At 37.0% G+C, this 21773-nt stretch overlaps 1 protein-coding gene across 6 annotated transcripts in view; it reads right to left on the bottom strand.

Moving 5' to 3' along the window:
• Window positions 1-21773, bottom strand: part of DKK2 (dickkopf WNT signaling pathway inhibitor 2) — a 577744-nt gene that overhangs the window by 173278 nt on the left and 382693 nt on the right. The window contains exon 1 of one of the 6 annotated variants that reach the window (XM_079919364.1): window positions 18949-19012. The exons of the other annotated variants lie outside the window; for them this stretch is intronic. The gene's annotated coding sequence lies outside the window, so the exon portion shown is untranslated. Of the gene's footprint in view, window positions 1-18948; window positions 19013-21773 lie in introns of those variants that run through there. 6 annotated transcript variants of the gene reach the window in all.

Genomic DNA, 21773 nt, shown 5'->3' with positions numbered 1-21773 from the left:
TACTATGTATTTCTGATTATTTCCAACTAGTTTGCCAATTAGAAATAGAAGTTTAAATAATACTTGGAGGAATAAGAGTGTTAGACATTAGTCTTCTCAATAGATATTTATTGGGAATAAAGTAAGTGCCCCGCACTGACTGTTGATGGGAATAACTACTGCGAGCAAAACAGCCATGGTCCCTTCCATTACTGCATTATTAAGCTTATAGCTCAATGGACAAGACAGACATTTATCACAAAATCCCAGAAATGTATAATGACTAACTCTGATAAATGCTATAAAAGAAAAACCAATGCAGGGAGCTATGAGATAATCTAATTCATCTGGGAGTGAGAGTGGTGCTATGTTAGTAAGCTTGTGAACCAGTCTGACCCATCATCAGTGGGCACACTCGGCTATTTAAGACCCCACGTATACTTGTCATCTTTCTTCTGGATAGCCGCTCGACAGCTGGGCTTGTGTATTTGCCTACTCTTCCCTGATCCAAACACGACTATTCTCCTGACCATAGCTGAGTGACCCTACCAACTTCCTCTCTCTTTGACTCTCTTCCCATGTGCTGTATCCAAGACCAGGAACTCCATGTTTCTCAAATGAGTATACGTAGTAACACATCCCTCACAGCTCTTATATTGCTTGAGAAGCCGAGCTTTGGTGTTCACACTTTTAATCCTCGACAACGCTTAATTTTAAGTAAGTCATTTATAATGATAGCTCAGCAGAAAGGCATGAACCTCTCGACCTAACAGGAAAATCTTTTTCCTAATATGTGGCCTACTACCATTAATTTTGTCCTTATAAAACCAACCTGGCACAGAAATCTTTCTCTAAAAATTTTGTGTAGTCGAGTCTCAAGCAAAGAATATGTTCATGTATCTTCTGGCAGCTTTTTAAAAATAATCTCTAGGCCAATATTTGATTCCTAAATATAGATGAACAAAACTTTGGCTCCTACTTACAGTGGGAAATTGTCTATAATAATTGTTTTAAAATGTTTTTATATCTTTTATTTATAGAGTGACATGAAAGCAAAACTGTTTTTTCTACACTTAAATTTTCATATAAGATCCTATAGATGACCAGTCATGTTCCTAAATATTCTAACCCTGATTAGACATAACACTAACGAATTCATAGGAAAGGAAAAAAAAAGGAAAATTCTATGTCCTGAATGTACCAAGGTAGATATTATAACAAATAGCATTTATCCAAAAATGCCCCCTCTAACATGTTTTCTTCTTCCCTCCATTATATCCATCATAGTTACCAATTTCCTCTGTTCTTTCTTGGCCTACTATCTCTTGATCTTCTACTCCTTTCCATCCCTCAGTCATCAACCTACTGGGGCCCTTGTTCCCTCATGCTTAGACTACTACAAGAGCCTCTCTGAACTGCTCTCCTGCCTCCTTTCTCTTCCCTTTCCCCATCAACTCACCATGCTCCTGGATTAATCTTTCAAACGTGATGCTTTTCTCAGGGATTCATTATTGCCTCCAAGAGAAACTATCAATACAAATGCCTTAGCTAGCTATGTGAGACCCTTCACATTCTACTTCTCACTTATCCTTCCCGGTTTATCTTTCACGGTTCTTCAAGATCTACTAATTATCCAGCTCTGTTTAACACCTTGTGACCACTTAATAAATGTTTGTAAATGAATAAAAGAATGAATGTGTGATTTTTCTTACATACTCTGTTTATCCTACCAGCAGTGTCTTTACATTTCTTCCATGTGTCTAAATCCTAAACTTCTTTTAGGCCTGGTTTTTAGAAAACTCACAGTGATGTCTCTACCGTGATGTCACTTTCCTATGAACTAACGGGCTTCACCCCTACTTTGGGAAATAAGGTTCTAATAGATAAAAGGTAAAAGCTAGGAGTGATCTTCACTAAATTTCTTTAGCCTGGAATAATACAATATGGGCTTGGGTATTAAAAAATGACCAGCTAAAATACGAACACTGTTATAGGATAAGCATTGTAGTAATATCACTGATGACCCAAATGCTTCTTTTTTTTGAGTCTATGACTCACTTCTCTCTGACCAAAACTTTTGGCCAAAAATACAGAGAGGAAAAATTGTTTGAAATTGCTTATATCAAAATGTAAATTATCTGCTGGATTTGTGGGCACTGCAGCCTTCAAATAAAAGTGTGCAGGGATATAAGAAGAATGAGTTCAAAGGAATCTTTAGATGTGTGATGAAATGTATACTCTATTCTTTTCCCCACCCCCAAAGAAATAGTACACAGCCAAATCTTTTTTTGCAGATAGCCTGGGGGGCATGTAGTTTAGGGTCATACATTTTAAGTTTGCTTGGATTTGAAGTGAGCCATTCAACTCCTGGTATGTCTCATTTTATAAAGGTAATTATATCCTGCTCTTCCCACCAGGCCTAGAAGGAGATATTTTACCTTCTGACCTTTTCCTCCCCCAGGTATTCTGATGTTTGAGTAGGGATGAGAATGCTAAGGCCGTCATCCCAAATTTTAATCCTATAGCAAATGAAGTAACTCCTCTCTATCAGGATTTAGAAAGATCTAACTGTACCTGTGGTAAACTCCTTTCCCAGATTACGCACCACAGGAATGACCAGGGTGCCTTACAACCATATAGTAATAAACCATTCCTTCCCACCCACTGCCCTCTGTAGGCTCCTCTTACGTTATAGTTAGGGTCATATCACCACTTGGATCAAAAGCCTTATGTGGCTTTCCGCTTGGGACATTACATGTAGACTTTGCATAAACCCAGCTACCCGGCTTACCATTTAAGGCTTTCACAGTGTGGTTCCCACACACCTGATCATCCTCAACTCTCACTAGTTTCTCACTTCATCATACCAGACGTTTTGCACTTCCCTGGACAGTGCATGTGTTTTTTATGCTATTCTCTCTACAGGAATGTCTTTTTCCTATTTTTTTACCTGTTAAAGTCGTAAGCGTCCTTCAAGTTTCAACCCAATTATCACTTCCCTCAATCCCACTGTCAAAGTGATCACTCCTTCTCTATCTCTTGATATTTCACAAACACTTTTATCATGAAATCACCAGAAATACGCTACTATTTTATTTAATCCGCTGCAGTTTAGAATCTATTTCTTACAACAGGGTGGGCCATACCCTAACGGACACAATGGCTCTAAAAGTTTAAGGGTCAAGTCACTGGCATTTTGAAACAAATATATCACTTGCCACTAAACTTTCTTTCACTATTCTTTCTATACTACTGATGTATTTTCATCATATAATATTACTGTGCCAACATTATCATAAATAACGTCAAGCTGGTCCTTTTATTTTGCTTCCTAGGTTGCAAATGTGGCCTGGTCTCATCACAGCTCTCTCTCTCCTGTGCCACCACATCCATGTAACCTGATACTGTCTCCTAAATTCTGTTGTTTCGAGAAGCCTTTGAGACCATAAAGATGAAAAGGTATGTTCACTGTTCACAGTGTTCATTATCCAAGGGCTGGAAACACTGCATCTAATCCAACGTGGTGAGTAGAATCCTAGAGTCTATACAGATTCAGGGAGTATAAAGAAGGGGAGGATTCGTTCTCCCAGGTTTTGAAGGTCAGGTAGTGGTAAACCGTGAGAGTCAGGGAATGTTTCAGAGAAGGGAATGTCTGAACTGGGAAATTTCCCTTAGGATAAAAGGAGATCCAGGTAGAGGGAATATCATGTACCAAGGTACAGAGTGTAGTGGCAGCATGGGAACCTCAAGTGATTCTGAGTGGATGGCGTTTGGGAAGCAAGGAGACGCATGGCAGGATATAGGGCCAAATACACAGGCTGGAACCACATCATAAAGGGCCTGTAACTACGCCGAGGAATTCAGACTTGAATTTTTAAATTAAACAATAAACACTTAATGGTTATAATAAACATTTAATGGATCTAAGCAGAGGAGTTACAAAATTAGCTTTGTATTTGGAAAAGATTGAGACCAGAGGAAAAGACACCAATTAAAATTTCCTGGCAGGTAACCTAAGAAAGCTGAAGAGTACCAAAATTTAGATGGAGTCAAAGAAGAAGGAGAGAAAGGAACTGAACTGGGGCATATTAAAAGTAGCAACAGGGCTTCCCTGGTGGCGCAGTGGTTGAGAGTCCGCCTGCCGATGCAGGGGACACGGGTTCGTGCCCCGGTCTGGGAAGATCCCACATGCCGCGGAGCGGCTGGGCCCGTGAGCCATGGCCGCTGAGCCTGCGCGTCCGGAGCCTGTGCTCCGCAACGGGAGAGGCCACAACAGTGAGAGGCCCGCGTACCGCAAACAAAAAAAAAAAGTAGCAACAGAAGGTCTTGGAGGTGGGTTGCATGTAGGGAGTATCAGAAAGGATAGCTAAGAGAAAGCCTGGCTTCTTAGATTGGGTGGCCGATGGTGGCAGAAAAAGATCCTAAGTTCAGCACTGGACAAGCTGAGTTTGAGGAATCTGTGTTTACCTTTGATGTGCTCTTGCTGATCCCCCAAATGGCTTACTTTTAAAGCCATGGTGGCAATGGGGGGTTAGAAAAAATAAGGAGTAGGGAGACATGAGTCCACATAATTCCCTCATTCATTTGTTCTGATTCCAACATCCAAGCTTTTGAGATGATAGGTTTTGAAGCTACAAAAATAAACATTAATATAAAGAGAAAGAATAGTTTTCCTTCTCATAATCTTCAATATACTTGTTTCTGGCTCCCAAATGTAAGTCTTTCCAATCAGTCCTCCTTCTGTTGAAGGAAGAATGGGAGAACTGGTACTTGTTAGATGTTAAAACTTTATGTAAAACTATATTTTAATTCCTACAGTAACCCTGCATAAATTGGTATGATTATCCCAGCTTCACAGATGAGAAACCCAAAGCTCAGAGAAATTCATAGACTTTCTCAAGGTTCCCCAGCCGGTAAGTGGTAGAAGCTGCATATAAATCTACAACTGTCTGGTTCTAAAGTCCATGCTGCTTTCATTACATGATGTTGACTCTTCAAGGAAAATCTTGGCTCCAGAAATCAGGTTCAGGAAAACAGTTAATTATGAGAAAACTGAAGAGTCTCTCTGTCCCTTAAGCTATAACACGCTCTAAAAAGCATTCCTGAACGAAAGCATTTCAAACTCAATTTTAGAAATGATCACACCTGTCTTATTCCATCCAAGAAATGCTTTTGATAATTTGCTGAAGCTAAATGAAAAACTATCCAATCAAATAATAAATGATCAAGCAGAAGAATGTAATAGTTATGAAAACTTCCTTCCAAATCTATGTGGAGTTTCACATCTACCAGTTGGGAGGTATTCCACCCATACTCCTTTAATTGGACAGTCAACCTGCCAAGGCTAACTTCCAAGTTTCCTCAACCCTAAGAGAGGTCTCAGTTCTAACAGAGCTGGGGTAATTGCAAAAGACAGAAGATTTCTCTTGGAATCCCTGTATTAAAAATCAAAATGCCTTTAAATCAAAAACAAATACTACTTAATTGACAGATTGCTGCATTACATTCCATAGCATTCTCTGTGCATACTTATCCTACCCAGCAAAGCACAGCAGTACCTTGCTTTTCTTCCTGGGAAACTTCAAAGTGCCCTTCAAGTGACCATGGAACGATGTAAGTGGTAAAAGAACTGCTTGGAAGGAACTTTGCATTCCCTTAATAGCTCTAACCACACTACACAACATATGTCAAAATGTTAAAGAGAACAGAAACTCCTAATGCTTTGTGCAATGTATACAGTTCCTGAGCTTTGATGTTTCTGTTTCTGCCCCTTTAGTTGTACAAAATTGTCTGTTTCTTTTTTTTTAAATCTTTTATGTCTCATTACTGACCTGTCAAACATTATTTTAACTTAAAGAGTAGCTGACGCCTTGCAGTAAACCTTGAAAAGCCCCCCGTTTAAAAACAATCTGCCTTTATGCTATACATATCTAGTATGGTTATGTTTTTATTACAAGGAACACGTCACTGAGAGAAACCTTATCCACAGGTTTTTAGGTCAGAACGAATGTAACCACATTAAGAGTCCAGACTCAGTGTCTTGCACTGACGCTAAGTGCCTGGTGTCTCAGTGGGTTAAAATGGAAATTCAGAGGCTCTGAAAAGCTTGGGGAAGTCAAAGCATCGCCACATCCTTTCAGGCCTCTTTTTCACACCCCAAATTATTCTCTTAACACCACTTTCCTATTATTCATTTTCACAGATGTGAAGTGATTACCTAACTCCTAATTTTTCTCTTTAGAATGAATGAAACATCTCACTCAGGTGTCATTTCATTTGGCTCAGTAAAGATCACTCCCCCTCCACCACCATAACCACAAGCTTCCACATTGTTTTTTTCATTGTTCTGGCAAGCGCTGACTTGAGTGCCCTTCCTTCCCCTCCCCCCTTGCCAGTTTTTGTCCCCCTCAGGGACAGACTGTTTGAAGTGTTTCCCAACAGCCTTGCTGAGGAGGACGTAAGGATGCACAGAAATGCGGTGTGACTTAGGAGCTTGAAAGATCTGGACATCAGAGGGAAGGAAGTGGGGGTCTGCATAAAAGAGGTTTTCTTCATGACTGAACTGAATGGAACTGTTTGGGAGGAAGTGATACATGTTCCCATTCATGGGTGGTAGGCTTATACTGAAAGGCAGAAGGTAGCAGGAGATACTATAATTGGACTCTCTCACAAGTGCTTAAAAGCCACTGCATTATCATCAATGGCACTTTTTCCATTTATATCCTGCAATTGTTACTCATTGTTTATGAAAATACTATAGTATTTGTCTTGTGTTTTTTTTTTTTGTCATTAGGAAAATTATTTAATTGAACAAGCTGGAGCCACAATTTTCAGAATCAGTCTTGTGTGATTCCCTAGAGATACCAGATAACATTCACTGAGATGATAAAAGAGGGTACTTTTTAAACAAGTCTGAATAAGGCATATACTTTGAATAAAAGTACATTGATTCTTATTAGAAACTATGGCTTAATCCATTTCCACTTAAAACTCCCCTTATTAGGATTCTGAATAGATGATTCAAAAAGATAATTTTTAATAACGGTGCCTGTATTTGAGTAATTTTCTTTAAAACTCAGTGGCTTAATTTCCCCCATTCCTAATGGCAAGAATTCTTCAGACCTCAGGATAATATCCTCGACCTTTCTAACTTTGACAACATACTCCAAAAAGATAAGCTTTGAGATCAGGGTCACTGCCTATGCTTGAATCAGATCTGAATACATTTTCTTTAACTCTCGACATCATGGAAGAAGTTTCTAAACCATTTCTCAGTATTGCTTACCATTTAAATTTGAACATTTCATTTTGAATCTACAACTTTAACATTAAAGAATTTGTCAGATGAATGCTGTACTGAGAACACAGGTCAAAAAGTTAGAAAACCTGTTTTCTAGGCCTGATTCTGTTGTGTTACCTTAACCTCTCTTAACCCCAGGACTCTCCTATGTGAAATGAGAGTGTTAGACTAAATTTCTGAGCTCTTTCTAATCTACATTAGACATTCCATCAATCAATTAATCAATCATTCCATAAAGAAACAACCTTGGAGAAAAGAGTAAAATCATATTTATATGCATGTTTTTGAAAAGTTCTAAGGTCAGGCATTTAGTTTCCCATTCATTCATTCTTCAGTCTTTTTTTTTTTTTTTTGAGTGCTAGTATCTTTATGCTCTGAGTTATAAATATTATAACATTCCCAAAGAACTCACAATCTAATGAATTAACATTTGCATATTTTTCTTTTTATAGTCTCTCCCTTTTCCTTAGGTAATAAGAATATATTTTTAAATCAATGCTTTTTTACTTCGTACCTGCTAATGGAGGGTTTTTTTTTTTTTTTTTTTTTTTTGCGGTACGCGGGCCTGTCACTGTTGTGGCCTCTCCATTGCGGAGCACAGGCTCCGGACGCGCAGGCTCAGCGGCCATGGCTCACGGGCCCAGCCGCTCCGCGGCATGTGGGATCTTCCCAGACCGGGGCACGAACCCATGTGCCCTGCATCGGCAGGCGGACTCCCAACCACTGCACCACCAGGGAAGCCCTAATGGAGGTTTAGATAAATAAAACCTGACTGCTTAAATAACATATGAATTTCTAACTATTTGATAAACTAATTATATCCCTGAAAAATTTAATTGTGGATTGAAGAGGAGTGGATATATTAGTGATTTTTAGAATATCAGTTAAATTTTTAATTTTTTGTTCTTTATCTCTCAAACGTACAAATATTCAACCACACGTGCACAGAGAATGTTTCATGGATTCCCAAAGGTCCTTTCTTCCAGAGTCCCTTTCCTCTCATCCTCTTTTTAATGTCCATCTTTATATTTTTAAATCTATATAAATGTACCCAGGGAATTATAAATTGATTTATTTTTGCTCTTTCCTATAAATATGTCCAATTAGTTAATTTTATGATTATTAAGTATCAATTGCTTCTGACATAGGTGACTTAACCTACATTATTCTTACATTTTTCTGTTGGAGATTTTTCCCCCACAGGAAATTGCTCAGGGTGTACTTCACATGTTGTATATCCATAACATACTAATAAATTTGGTTCTCTCTTGCTCCTTCATAATTATTGTGCCTCAACTGTAACCTTATTAATTTGAACACCTTCCGTTTTCACTTACTTCTCTTTCTTGAACTCTAGATAAACTTCTAGAAAACAATCAAAACATTTGTTTCCCTTTCATTTTCCAATTTTAAAAAATGAGACAGTAGGCATGTCATAAAATCCCCAGACAGGAACTCACTGACAACAGGAAGAAGGCACTGCATGTTTTCCATAGTCTGTAAGCGACTAAGTAAAGATGTTCTATGTTACACCTAGTTGGGAGGTGCCTCGGTCTGACAGGGCAACACTGCTGAGAATGCAGAAACAAAAGTTAATTTTGATTAAAATAACCACAAGTTGATAGAATTTAAGATTTTAAGGAAGATTAGAGGGAAGCAGAAAATAGCTAAAGAAAATTAATGTTAACATGGTTTGAACAGCCTTGGAAAATAACACAAAAGATGCACTAAGTAATATACTAGTGACCTGATTATCAGCACATTCTAGAGCTGTATGTGGAACCCAGAAGGTCTAAGAGCCTGAAGACAGTACACCAACCTCCCCACAGAGCCTGACTGCTTACAATGCTGTGCTGATGTTTTGTATCCAACTCAGTAAACAAGCACAATTCCTGACATAATCAAAACACAACCTTGTTTTTGTGTCCCACTGTCCCTTTAAAATGTATTCAGTGGTGGCAATCTCCTGACCTGAGGAAACCTTGAGAAATCACATGCCTTTAACAATCATGTTCACGTTCAGGTGTCAACAGTGTTAAGATCACTCTAAGTTGCAAACACGGGTTCAGTTTGGTAAGTAAAATGCCATATCCTATATAATATAATTCTAAACTTCAAGTAGTATTAAATATTCTCTGCTTTCCAGCTGGCTGGAAACTGTGGCATCAACCAAGGATGGGTGGTCAGTTTTTTATTTGCTTCCCTCTTCGTTCTCACCCATTTGCACCCTCTTCCAGGTCTCCTCAGACTGTCCACTCCTCACAGACTCTTGCTGTTAGAGTCTCTCATCCTCCCTTTGCAAGAAGATTCAAAACAGCTCCTCTCTTGCATGGGTAGCACACATCTGGTTCACTGAAAACACTTCGTTTGCCCCACACTCAATAGAAGTGGGCTGCAATCCAAACAGAATATGTTTCCCTTTCTCTGGATGAATTAGGCATCTTCTAATGATGCCTCTTAACCATAGGGAACATATTTCAGGCTTCTGAATGATCCTATGGAAGCCACATCTCACTAGGCTTGAGATGAAGGAGGTAGTACCCTGACTGCTCCCCTCTTTGGGGTAAATAGGGACTGACAAGCAGCAACAGCACTGTGTAAAGACTGATCTTCCCCTCTCATCACTTTTTTTACATTCCTCAAGGGTTTTAACGTTATCTAAACTGGTTCTAGGTCATCTATTGGGAAATTTCCTCCTCATAAGCTAACATAAGCTACTGTGATACCTTGGTCAAAATATACATTCTTACGTCCAATTTCAAAGTCACGAACAGGGCTTCCGTCCTTGGAAGTCAGCTTGTTTGGTTCCATCAGTTTACATGGAGGGAGCAGCACTTGTTAGTGGCTTTACACCAGGGTTAGCAAGCTCAAGTTCTTCTCCCAGAGCTGGGAGCATGGGTGAATGACCCTGGCTGGGTGGGAACTGCAGTATATTAGGAGAAGTTACCTGTCCAAAGACATAGATGCCTCTTGGCCACTGTTAGTGCAATGATACCAGACATTCTAATTTTTCAAGAAAAGTGGAAAATGCAAATTTTTATATGCCATCTCCATTGTATAAATGTAGGCTTAAAATGTTCTAAGAACTTTGTTCAGGCCTCACACTAAAAGATTAATGGGCTGGGTTCTGATAGAAGACCAGCAGTTTGTGACTTTTACAATGGGCTGTACCCTCAACTATACCCAGCTGTTCATGTTCTTGGTGACCAGATGCTCAGGTGAGAGTAGGGCAGCTGAGCAACTCCAACTCCCACTCTGTCCTGACAATAAAGCTCAAGGTAGAAATGGGGTGTTCTCTTCATATACAAATAATACAAACAGTTAAGACACTCTCAGTGCCAAGCTGGAAGAGGGTGGGATGGTGGATAAACGTACTTTTGCTGTTCATGGTGGGAGCTATTTTACACCTTCCTTGGGCATTTACAAACAGCCAGAGGAATCAAACAAGCAGAACAGGTTTCCTTTAATCACACTAAACCTGGACTAAGCATACTCCTCTTCCTGCTTTGCTTTGACTTTTCAAATGTTGGTGGTGATATGTGTTGATGGTCATTATCTACCAGGGGGATTAATCCCCACTGGACAGTTGCATTTGCAACCTAAATTTAAAACATTTTTTTCCGATGCTTTGAACCAACGATCTCATGCTGCTGAATCTTAGGTGCCCTCCTAAGAACCTCAAATGGAATATTATATTATGTACAGAAACAGACTTCCCTATTACCACTACCACCCCCTCAACATACATACGCACACGTGTGCGCTTGGAGAAAAAGTGATATTAAAGCAACGCTGCAGCAGCTGTGGGTACAATGGGTTCATTTTACTATTGTCTCCTTTTGTCTATGTTGACATTTTTATAAAAAAATATTGAAAATGCAGTAGAAACTTGGTTATAACAAATAACTTCCAATGTAATCAGAATATTAGATTATTGGGCATAAATAATTTTTTATTTATAGTTAAACTCATGATAGTATAATCACCTTGCCATGAAAATTGCATTGAATATCTAGTGTTGAATTATTACCCCAAAACAAATGCTTACATAACTACCCACTTTCTACTGGTTTACAATTCAATAGACACAGACACAAAGTAACTTTAATTTTATGTGTTTTGGTTTACTATTACTATTGATAAGAAGAATGGTTTAATGAATTTTTTCAAGGGTATGTCCTACTGTCCACCTAATATTTCATTATTTTAAAATGCAGTGTAGTGCCTGGGAGGAAGTAGGGACTGAAAAATGTTTATTAAATAAAAAGTGAATAAAAAGTAGCTAAAATGGAGTACTAATACTATACATTGACTCCTTACCTTAGGTTAGTCTGAGCTTAGAGTGTAGGAAAGTGCATCTCGTGGTTATTGATTACATGCTTTGAAAGTTACCATAAATACCACATACATATACACACATATATAATACAGACATTGAATATATGTAAAAAGACTTCTTTGCCAACTTAGTTCTAAAGAGTTAAATTTTGTTTAGATGTATTTACAATGTAAAATCAAACTGTATGAAGTCCAAATTCCTAATCTTTACCACTGTGTGCTAATTTATAGCACTGAATTTGTAATGTTTGAGGAAACATTGCACATTTGAATGACACATACCTAAACAATAAACTAAAATTTTATATCTTCATTTCTACTACTTGACTAGTAAGATTTCTTCAAATTTGGGGTATTGAAGGGTAAGATATTTTTTATTAGAGTCAGAAAATAGAAAGGAGGAAACTCTAGCCGAAGTGTTATCACATTAAAAACAGACCCAGTCCTTTTGATTTTTCTCTATTTTTTCCTTCAAGCAAATCAAAGATGCCTTACCTACTTTAAGAGATCAGACTGCCTGAGATCTGTTTCATTTAAGAACCAGACCATTTAGGAGGTACCAGAAATACATCTTCATTAGCAGCCACTTCAGGAAATAAGGAGATGCCTATGATAATATATTATTTGAAAGCTATGAATACTAGAGATATTCAAGAAAGTCTGGTTAACAAGCATTGTAGAAGGGGATATACGTATTTGTTAAAGCCAAAACACTTTTTCCAGAAAGATATTTTCCACTTTAAGAGAATAACTTGTATGTTCATAGTAAAACCACCAAGAGCCAGGAATTTTCCAATTCATTTGTCATTATAGGAAATGGGGTTCTTATTGCCATCCAAGAAATTTTGCTGATGGGCAATATTTTCTGCTGGACTGCGTCCCAGGAGATGGTCCTCTAATTTATTCAGGAAGAAAAACTTACGTATAAAATATCGGCCAAAAGCCGGTATCTTATTGGTCCTCTTTCAAAGATAGCATAAATAAGGCGAATATGGTCTCTGTTCAAAAGGGACAATAACACTCTATGATTTTTATGGCGTTCTCTTTCAAAGACTTCAAAGCCTCTGATAAATAACATGGCATAAGCCATTCCATAGACAGGAGACAGATAAGGGAAAAAATACCATTCTCCTTACTTCATGGGCATAAAATCTGAAAAGATGAAAAGAGAAGCGACTCCAAACCAGGCTTCTCTTCAGTTTAAAAAAAAAAAGCACCATATAAATCTAACAGAATGAATCAACCACCATGTGCCTAATTTGTGTAAAACTACTTATTTACTTTGATAATTTTGGCAAAAACAAATTGTTTCCTTGAATTTCCATTTCCCCTGTAGCTATGTTCTCCAATCCAGCCTCCAGACTGCCTACCACGGTTTCTAAAACACAATCTGGTTCTCTCATTATCTTAATTAAAATGGATCCACATGGTCTGCACTGAATTAACTACAGGATCCACTGCGTAGCATTCTTCAATTTATGCTGCTCTTCATTCATTCATTTATTCAATCAATATCTCTCCCTACACTCTAATCATACTAAGATGCTCAATATTACTTGCACAATGTGATACACTTCTTTCGTTCCTTATCCCATTTCTCCTACTGGAAATGTTTTTACTCTGTTCATCTGACAAAAGAAAATTCTAATTCATACCAAGATGAAATTCACACATTTTGCACCTTGAGAATCAATTCTTGAATATTTTATCTGAGAAAACAAATCATTTCTTCCTCTGTGCTTCCGTAACAATTTATTCAGACCATCATTAAAATACATATTCCATTATAATTAGTTGAATGTGTTTGTTTCTTTGACTGGATATCAGGGACCATGGCTTATTCATATCTGCAACTTACTGCACCCAAATGTTGCCTGGAAACTCAATGGGCATTTGTTAAATTGAAATAAATTAGATATAGATACTTATAGAATCCACTATTTCTTCAACATTGAGATTTTTGACATCAGTAGTGTGTCTACATCTCTATACTAGGAGGTGTGAGCATTCATGGCATATAAAGGAGAGAGGTCTTAACTTGGAATTGCTTATAATTAGAAGGGAAGACAAGTAGATATCAATAATGCAATTCTACATCCAGTGTAGTAGTTATGTTGAAACCTGATTCAAATAGAGATCTTGTTCTTACTATTATTCCACATTACCAATTAAGAAATTTTTATATTCTTCTGAGGCTAACATCATTCTTTCTAAATTAATTCTCCATTTGTAGAAAATGAAATATTTCCCCAGTTTTAGCACCTATACTGAGGTTCTCTGTTTCAAATAATGTTGGTTATCAATATGGATTCTGTGACTTATATATGTGTCTCTTACTGACAAATTCAGAGAGTGAGGCAGGATTAACCTATTTTACTATAACTGCTCTGAGGCACTGAGATGTTTCTAAGAGCACGAAGCTACAAATCAAACAATTTTGAATCTCTAAATGAATCTTCATAGCCAGACTACTAAATTTTACTCATTCCATCAAAGAGGGATGGATGATTTCACGCCTTGAGAGTGGTTGTGACTTTATACCTGAGTCACTCTTTAAAACAAGTTTTCCAGGATGAATAGGACAAGTGAATACTTTTGTAAAACTCGTTGATTCCTCAATGACTATCCTGTGGAAAATCTGTTCTAAAGTAATTCTGATCTGCATGCAAATACTGTATGTGGTATACAGTCGAAAGTAGAGTAAATGGGCTAATGTGACCTTTCTTTGAGATGCATCTGGGACAACTGATAGAACTAATTGAGCTTTCTAAACTCTATAGAGTGGTTTATGTTACTAAGGATCTCTGGCTTTAATGCTGAGCTTTATTTGTCAAAAGGCCAATGAAATAACCATATTGAATCCAAAGCATTCCAGGTCATTTCTGTAAGAAAGCACACAACCTGCTGCTGTGGTATATAAGGAAGTTTGGCCCATTTACCTTTAGATATAAACAATAGAATTTCCTTAGATAAATGGGATGCAATGTGAGTTCTATGCTCTGATATGTAAAGAATGGTTAATTATAGAAGCCAACAAGTTCTAGGAGAAATATCATTTGGAACATCAATATATGGGCCACATGCCAAATGATATTTTTACTCTGCTAGAACATGCTTAGGTGTCAACATAAGGAAGGAAAAATAAAATGGTGTGTACGATTGTGCAGGAACTTTACATTTCAGAGACACGATAGGAAAAGAAATACATCTCAAGAGACAACTTCAGAAAAAGGGGTGATTTCTGAGTCTTTCCAAATTTCCAGAAGACTGTGAGACAAATTTTTTCTACAAATACAAAATTCACTGAGGATCTCAGGAAGAGGCAATGAAGCAGCTTGGAGGAGGAATTCTCAGTCTGCTCAGTAAATCTGCTAAGTTTGTAAATCTACTGAGGTCTCCAGAACATGTGTAGCCCATTCTAGATCTAGTAAACAGAATGATAGAATGTCTTTTATATATTTATTTTTGCATTAATTTAGAAGAAAACACAGATGCAATAAGAGTCCCACTTACGTACATACCTTTAATATTGTCTTTCGGCTCAAATGAGACAGATTTGTAATAGCAAACAACAGTTCATTTTTACTAAGTACGTATCACTTGTTCTTCATATACATTAACTACTCAAACAGTCTCATGGGGAAACATGGATACTTATAACTGCTCATAAGAAAAAGCATGTTTTACATAAATTATTACACTAAAGAAGACATATATATATACACTATATATATATATATTATAGCATATAAGGAACACAAGAGGATGCATTTGGAGTCAAAGAACATAATACATTTTGTATCTTTCATAATTTTTCTATAGAGCAGTACAAGCAAGAAATTATTTTTCAGCTCTTCCCTCTCAGTGATTGATTTTAAAATAAGTTTAGCTTGCCTCAGTGCTGGTCACAGTTATTTGCAGGGTTTTTCTTATGTCATATCCTTAAAACGTGCTAAAATTGATTTCATTCTATGCAAAGATTATTTTGGTACATTTCACATGTATCCCAACCTCCAGTGACATTTAGTTATCATTAAATGACTACAGTGGATCGAAAATGAGAAAGGGGAAACATTCCAGTTCTTATGCATTCACTCAGAAGTCTTCAACTCCTTTAGAACCAGGACCCATTTTCTCCATTAACAGAACAATAGCATTCTTAGGCTTGAAAAATAAAAAGTATATAGATCTTTAGCAAAAGAGTTGGAAAGCTACAGTATTTCTGAAACAAGGTACCATTAATTATACATTCCATCTCAAACTCCATGCCAATTTTCTCCTTGACAAACTACAGATAGATATTTCTTGGCTCAATATTTTATATAAGAAATAATAGATTTGGGGCAAGATTATCCTATAAAGGACCAATGTTACAAACTTGGTTGAATCTTGTCCTTGTGACCAAGTCTATCCAGAATAACAAACTTTGGTTGAGTTTTACTCAGCCTTTTACTTTGGGCAAAAACTAATGGTCAATATCTGCTAAGTGATTTCCTGGTACTGGTCCTGGTGCTCTATACAGATCTGCTGGCAAAGCCACAGCTCTTTTGGGAGAGTAAAGATTGGGAGAAATGGCCTACTAGCTAATCAAATAATTTTAAAGAACAGAAAATCTTTCTGTGTTTTAATTCCACCCATTTTCTTTTTACACATTTCATTGGTTTGTTTGATCACTACAAATATGTCTGATATTGAGAATAGAATGTTCCTTCTATATGCTTACAACATGATTATGACTATCAGGACTCTTAAGGGGAAACTGGTTCTGCTTATGAACTATTATTATCAAAGATTGCTTAAAATCATTTACTTTAAAACCAAAATTATTTGGGTCAGTTATCTTTCAAAATGTAACTGATCCTATCAACACCATATAACAAGATAATTTAGTTAGCTACACATTCATTCGTAACTAATTCATCCTGGCAGATTCACCAAGGAAGTTAGTTTCTTAAAACCAGAGGTTCCATCAGTGCATTTGCTGAGATATTTTCTTTTTCCATAGCCATAGTGGGTGGCTGGTAACTTATGTTTTGAAACTGTTCCAATCTAAATCATCTAGGTCACACTGCATGGTGAAGAACTTTAGAGACTTAATAATTCATTTTTTCACATGCTGAAAAAGACTCAGAAACTGTTTCTCAAGTAAACTCTTGGACCCACCTATTCTATTGGCCCACCTCAATGTGGAAATTGGGTGGTCATCTATTCAAGAAGTAGTGTTGGGTTTTGATCTGGTTTTCATAAAAGGTTGTCAACCCTCCTGCTCAGTTAGTTAATTTTTAAAATACAGAGTCTGTCCTTAATCAGTAACAAAGAATTATTTATTGCCAGAGAACTTACTTTCAAACTGTTTGCTAGCTAACTTCTCTCAGAAGCCATTTGAAAGGAATTTCATTTCTGGAGATTGTTTTGAAAAAAATGAAGCGTATGTCTCTCTCTAGACATCCTAATTTTTAACCCCTGAATCATGCTGTGCTATTTACTTAGCCTCTGACAAGATATTTCCTATCTTGTATTTTGACATTATCCCTTGGCTTACATTAATAGATGCCCTAAAAATGCTTTATGAAATGGACTACTACAGTTACTCAATAATGCTATTAAAATGTCATCCACTACATAAACCAGAATCCCCTATATAAAGACCTACTCAAGGCATGGGCCTTTGTGCTTGACCTTGCAAACAACTAGTATGTTTTCTCCTTAAGTGATCATATGATTCCTGCAAACTAATCACAGCTCCTTTTGCTTCAACTGCCAAGGAGCTCAGAGTTAAATTTATTAATGAAAGTATGTTATTATTAAAGTCTTTATATGCATTTCTTAATTCTAAATTTTCTATGAGTTTGCTTTTGTCTTCTGTATTTTTCATGGCCTTGGCTTTACAATTTATGCATATATTTTTGGGTTTCGTGTATATCACTGAAAGATATCCCAAAACGTTTTGTAAAAAAAAAAATGGGTTCTAGCTAAAGAGAAATAAAATAATCAGATATCCCACTATATTTTAAGATACTGAAAAAGATATAAGTGGTGGGGGGGGGAAGGTGAGTTAAAGCGGTAATGGAAAAATCACTAGAGCACTAAAGGTGAGTAAAATGAAGGTAGTAATTACTGAAATTAGAAGTAAAGAATATGAGGATATTACATAGTGAGATCTAAGGAGACTCTGGCAACAAGATGAAAATAAATACAGATTAAATGTAGTAAGTAAATGAAAAGAAATGTAAACTAAAAGCAGAAGTCTGCAGGCAGGAGAAGAAAAAATTGAATACTCTGACACACACAGCAGCAACAAAACCATTCAAGTAATGTGCCAACTAAACAACGCACACTGCACCTGGGCATCAACTGTGCAATATTCTGGGAACCAAAACCAGAGCAGGTCACCATCTTTCATGCCATCGTGTACATAGGTTCATAATGTATATTTTAATGAATGTTGTATTCACAACAGTTTTCAACACATCACCAAACATTTAAAATCCAGTTGTTACAAAGTTACTCTTACTTAATATTCTCAAATCTATGAATTCACTTAGTTAATCAATAAATTCAAATTCAATAAACGTAGTTTTCCTCTTGGAATGCTTTGCAAAGTAACCCGTAGCATCAAATTCAGAAGAATGAGGCAGGGTTGGTGGAGGAGACCACAGAGGGAAGAGTGGTGTTGAGCCCTTCACAAGTCTGATTGAGGGAGCTGGTGCTTCTTTTTCCTATGCTCTTCCCAAACAATGCATTTGCATTTCCCTTTACCCTCTCAGTAGTATACTTTCACCAAGCCTTTCAGCAAGACCTTGAATTACTAGAACAGTGCTTGTCAAGTGTGGTCCCTTGACCAGCAGCAATAGTGTCATCTGGGAATACATTACAAAGGCAAATTCTGGAGCTCTACCCCAGACCTACTAGGGCTCTTGCAATCTGTGTTACAATGGACCCTCTAGGCGTTCACAATGCATGATCAAGTTTCAGGACCAGTGGACCAGAGGAACACATGGATATAAGGAGATGTCTGCCCATTCACAGTTATTAAATGTGAGGTGATAATAACAGGAATAGAGGCAGAGTTAGAAAAGGAGGATAGAAAACTACAGAAAAAGAAAACAAGCAAGTGACATATTGCCATTTGCTTGTTCCAGAGGCTCAAATGAATATTTTAATTTTTTTAAATTTACTTTTTGTACATTTTTGTCTATGCTGTTCTTCATACTTGGTTTGTCTGAAAAGAGAAAGTCCAGCACTAGGTTTACTGAGCAAAACTGGTACTAAGACTTCACATACTTTAGACTTTCTTAACTCATTCTCCTCATACAGAGAGCATAACTCACCTTCAATTCCTAAATCATACTGCAAATGATCAAGTTTCCTCTTAGCTTTAACTCCATACAGGGATCAACATCACCAGTGCAATTCCGTCACTCCTGAGGTAAGACTCTGCAGCTGTTAAAACAGTGCATGCCCTGTAACAACACGCCAGCGTAGGGCAGGAAGCAAAGAAGGATCCTATTTCTAATTGAACCTCTGGTGGGAATTGAAATACGTGGTGTTTGATTTCTTGTACTAGAATTCATCTGCTTATCATAAACTTTTCAGTGGCACCCTTTCTGTCACCCTCCTCCTTTCTGTCACTCTTAAATACTTCCACCCCCTCAATTATTCCTTAACTTTGGTCTTTCAATAACTGGATCTGGTGCTATCTTTTCTGAAAGCAGGTACCTTTACTATTGAAATGTCTCCACACCGCTAAGGGGAGGAAATTTGCAACCTGCTCCCTTATCAGTAGAGATGATTTAGAGAAAAACAATGAAGATAGTTCTAAAAAGAATGGATTATATATTGGATTATTTGACCTGAATGAGCGAAGATTAATGAGTGGATTGACAACATAATTCCCAGATTTAAAATCTGGGAAACTTTTCAGAGCAAAGAGAGGGAGTGGCTATTATAGGTTTTGCCAAGACAACTGACCCATGCTGGGACCGTTTTGGGCAAACCAGGAACATGCTCGATCTATTCGTTGGAGACTTTTTGGCTGACTTCAAGTATATGAGGGATTTTAATGAGAAAAATATTTATCATTTACTCTCCGTATCCATGGAAAACCAAATAAGAATAAAAGCATGACAGATTCTTTTGTGTATTTATAAGTTTATTGAGGACCCTGCTATCACTGGGCTCATTATCTACTTATTAAACATATGATTATATAAATTTAAACTTTCATTGTCCAGTTATTAGTTACACAATTAGATCATCTTGACTTTCAAAATGTTAATAGTAAAAATAGATACTGTGGGAGGTGTAGAGTTGCCATTCATGGGGACTCACTGCCTCTGTGCATAACTAACTGTCCTGAAACTCACTAGAAGCTCAATTTGTTTTGGGATATCATACTAAAATTATGCAGTTATAAAGTTCTCTGAAGGCAAAAAACTAAGATGCTCTTTCCAGATTCCTTCCTAACATACTATACAGTTCAAAATATCTCTTTAGTTATTTGGAGGTTTTCCATATATAACAATTCTCTCAACGTGTCTGTACACTGCCAGGGGTCGGATTATAGAAAGCCATTCAAGAAAGTATAGACAAAGCAGTTCCACATCGTTTTGTTGGTATTCTTTTTATAAATATTTTGCTCTCTGTAGACATTCTTCCTTTGAAGCACTCAAAATCTCTACACACTGCAAAACCTGGTATTTATCTGATGGGTCACATTTAATAATGAGATTTGACATTATCAGATTTAATCATGAAATCTGACACTATTAGAATCCTGGCTTTCAGAAGCAAGAGTTACTATAACACATTTGGATGGATGAAAGGAAGGAAGGAAGGGAGAGAAGGAGCGAGGGAAGGAGAGGGGGAGGAAGGAAGGAAGGGAGGAGGGAGGAAGGAGGAAAGGGAGGGAATATGGCAGGAAATTTTTCTCAAACAAAACTTCCCGAAAATATTTTATGTCTTTAAGAAGTACTAAAATATATTAATATATTATATTTTATGTATGTTAATGTATGTTATATTTTCTTATTTCTTCCAGATCTCTGATATAAGACAAAAATTTTAGAACTATGAATTATGGAGCAATACTCCCATAAAATGAGAAATATCAAGGCTTATTAATAAATTCTATCTCTACAAAAAAATTAAGGCAATATAGCTGATTAATTTAGTGACTTCTAAATTTTAAAAAAATTTAATTATTGTCAAGAAATAAAAGTGAATTGTTAGTTCAGATTTTCTTTCTTTTTGCCTCTTATTTGACCTAACATTGGATAGATACATCCTAAGAGTTGTCTCACACACAGCATGACCACCCATGCACTACTCTGTTATCTGTTAAATATACACTTCCCTCTTTTCTCATTATAGCATTGCATGCAACCCATGACTAGTGCCAAATAGTTAATACAGAGAAGTGGTTTCCAGGCAAAGTTCCTCACAGGGAGAGATCAGTTCTGTCTGAGATGTTCTTGGAGGCATTACGAAGAAGAGCTTTGCTGAATAGGGTACATTCTACAGAGTGACAAGGTTAGAAAAGTGGGATGTCATTGAGAAAACCAATTTTCCTGTAGTAGAGATTTAATTGGCGGTAATGGTAAGAGACAAAGCCAAACATTTATTGAGGTAAGACTTCCAGCCGAGGGGTTTGCATTTTATCTTCCGGACTGAAGGAAGCACTGAAGGTTTGTGGAAGGGAATTTCAGGGTCTATGAGAATTAGACTGGTAGCAATGTACACAAGAGAATAATTTTGGGAACAGGTAAACCAGGATGGATTTTACTGGTCATCAGAGAGTGAGGTAAATGAGGATCTAAATGAGGGTATTGGTGATGGTAGTGGGTAAGAAAAGGATAAATGCAAAATATAGTATAAAAGAATAATCTAGGTGATATTATTACTGACTGAATATGAGGGTCAATTAAGAGGAGAGAATTTTAAAATTCTAAAGTATGAGTCTTCCTAAGATGATTGAGGTACCATTGATTGAAACAAGCAAGTTTGAAGAGGAAGCACACGGTGAAACATGGAAATGGTATGTGAAAGAAGAGTTTGATCTGAGTCATTGTAAATACATTGAGTTGATAGGAAATTCCAACAAAAATACTGAGTGAACAGTTGATGATGTGAACTGGTAGAGATGTGATGTTTGAAG

This window comes from Stenella coeruleoalba (assembly GCF_951394435.1).
Source record: "Stenella coeruleoalba genome assembly, chromosome: 4".
NCBI lineage: Eukaryota > Metazoa > Chordata > Mammalia > Artiodactyla > Delphinidae > Stenella > Stenella coeruleoalba.
Note: the sequence above shows the minus strand (reverse complement) of the source record. Positions and strands in the feature narration are given on the sequence as shown.